This window comes from Ovis aries, chromosome 12 (assembly GCF_016772045.2).
Source record: "Ovis aries strain OAR_USU_Benz2616 breed Rambouillet chromosome 12, ARS-UI_Ramb_v3.0, whole genome shotgun sequence".
In the NCBI taxonomy this organism is placed as follows: domain Eukaryota; kingdom Metazoa; phylum Chordata; class Mammalia; order Artiodactyla; family Bovidae; genus Ovis; species Ovis aries.
The window spans coordinates 76,923,569-76,926,105 of record NC_056065.1 but is presented as its reverse complement, the minus strand read 5'-3'; the positions used below and the strand labels follow the sequence as shown (position 1 = coordinate 76,926,105).

Here is a 2,537-nt window from a genome sequence, read left to right as displayed (position 1 = left end):
CAGAGTGGATAACATTTAAACAAGTGTGTGTTGCCGTGTGAACGAAGCTTTATTTATGGCTACAAATTTGAATCTCATATAACTTTGAGACTTCATGGAGCTTTATTCTTCTTCAGATTTTTTTAAAAACATTGATACATTTTAAAACTTTGCTTGGCTCATGGGCATCCTTAGTTCATGATACAACAGGCTGCAAGATTGCACTGGAGAGAAAAAGATGCAAACCCATCCCTCAACTGCTCCAGTCCTTGACGTGTGTGTTATCCCAGATGAGGCCCCAGTTATCCGGGCAAGATGAGTCATCTGGCTGTGCTCTTGCCAAATTCTTGGTTCCTAGAGCATGAGATATGATAATAATAAATCATTTTAAGCCCTAATTTTGGGAATCATTGCTTAAGCAGCAGTAGATAACCAGGATGACTCATAACAAAGACAGCAATGAAAAGTGATATTGAATATTTCTGAAAACTTGGAGAGCATCTCACTAGCCTGTCCTTCACAGATACTCCTTTCCTTTGGGCCCTATGAGTCAACAATTTTGATTGTATTGATCAAAGTAAGCAGTTTTCTTGGTGCTGTAGATACAACTCTATTATCAAAACAAGCAGTTTCCATTTAAACAGCACACTGAAAGCTATGCAGGGGCTTCCCTGGTGGCTCAGGGGTAAAGAGTCCGCCTGCCAATGCAGGAGACATGGGTTCGACCCCGGAGCCGGGAAGATCTCACATGCCATAGAGCAACTAAGCCCAAGTGCCCCAAGTACCGAGCCTGTGCCCTAGAGCCCAGACACCGCCACTGTTGAGCCCACGCGCCCGAGAGCCGTGCTCCACAGGAGAAGCCAGTGCAATATGAAGACCCAGCAAAGCCAAACAGCATTCCTGAGTGTTCCTTCTATCTTATGTTAGACCCCAGATTACCTCTTTGCCTTAATTAAAGTCCAATTTTTTTGACAGTTGCAAGAGAAGGTGCCCTGAGACACAACATGGGAAAAGCCTTTCTGGCAGTGGAATATTCATTTATCTACCCTTTGAGCAACACTTTCAGAATTACATCAAGGATATTCCAGGCGTCAGTGACAGGCCATAACACCACAAAAACAGGTAGGCACAAAGTCCACCGCCAGCAGCAGCTCACCGTCTAGTAGTAAAAACAGACAAAATAACAAAAAATTCAAATGGAGTATGAGTACAGGGGAACAAGACGGTGGCCTGAAGGAGGAAGTGATAACCGTGCCTGAGTTGACGGCAGAAGGTGCCCTGAGCAGAGAGGGAGCTGGGCGGGGGAGCGGCAGTAGGAACACTCACCCTGTCCCCAGTTCTCAGCAAAACTTCTTGTTTGAAGACCTGCAGAGATTTCCAGGTCACAGAGCCACTGTGTGCAGGGGAGGGGTTTGAAGTTCAGTTACCTCCTCAGGTAATAAAGGGTCCTGGATATGACACCAGTGGTTTGGAGTTCAGCCCGTGGGCAGTGAAAGATCCTCAGAGCCTTCTAACATTTCCTTTTGGTAAACTGGTCTGTCAATACTTAGGCTGGGGGACAAGCCTCATGTCACCAGGATGAGAGCCTGGACCAAGACAAGGCCACCAGGCTGAGGGTGGGAACCAACAGCCAAAGCTTCTCAGGATGCTTCCTCAATGCATCAGAGGCTGTCAACAGGAGGGGGTGACATGGAATATTCCCAGGCCGCTCCCAGGCTTATACAGACCAGACGAGCAGGCCATCGGGCACATGTGGGTAACTGAAATCCTCTCCCCGTTGGCCTCAATCCCAGCTTCTGTTTTGTCTTATACATGCTTCCTTTTTTCTTCCTCTCTGCTACCAACTCATTTCCATTTTCCCTCAAGAATGTACAGTTTGGTAACTTCCCTTTTTTATTGTTTGCTTTTTATGTTCTTTATGTCATCGCCTCCCTAACAAGCCTTTGGCTGATTTATGCTCTCTCTCTCGCTCGCTCTCTCTCTCTCTCTCTCTCTCTCTCTCTCTTCTTTCTCTTATTTCTTGGTCTTTCCTTTACTGTTTCTTCCTCCAAGCCCGTGGAACATGTCCAGGGCCATGACATCCCCGGACCACCGATGGAGGGTCTGAGTATGTTCGCTGCAGAAGGTCCCTGGGAAGGCCGGGTGAGCAAGGGCGGCTCCCCACAGCCTGAGCACTTGCAGGGCAGGTCTCTCCGCACCGCGTCCACGTGGCCCCCGCAGCACATGGCGTAGGAAGTGGCATTTTGGTCTAGAAGATGAGAAACAGCTAAAGGAGGGCTCAAGTGCAGCTCCCCACAGCCTCCTTGCTGCCTCTGATGTGGGCGGAAGTGAGCTCAGTCTGCCCTGCTCCCTGCTTCCCCTCCCCCCCCCCCTCCCTTCCCCCCTCCCCCTCCCTTCCCCCTTCCCTCCTCCCCTCCCCTTCCCCCTCTCCTCCCCTACCCTCCCCTCCCCTTCCCCTCCCCCTCCCTTCTCCCCTCCCCCTCCCTTCTCCCCTCCCCCTCCCTTCTCCCCTCCCCCTCCCCCTCCCTTCTCCCCTCCCCTCCCCGCCTCCGCTGCGG

General features: G+C 50.5%; 1 long non-coding RNA gene across 1 annotated transcript; it reads right to left on the bottom strand.

Annotated features, from left to right (window-relative positions):
* Positions 1-33: 33 nt before the first annotated feature.
* LOC121816065 (uncharacterized) lies at positions 34-2,298 on the bottom strand. The gene is made up of 2 exons (XR_006055531.2): positions 919-2,298; positions 34-333 (listed from the first exon to the last, which is right to left on the bottom strand). It is a non-coding gene; the product is annotated as an uncharacterized LOC121816065 (long non-coding RNA).
* Positions 2,299-2,537: the final 239 nt, after the last annotated feature.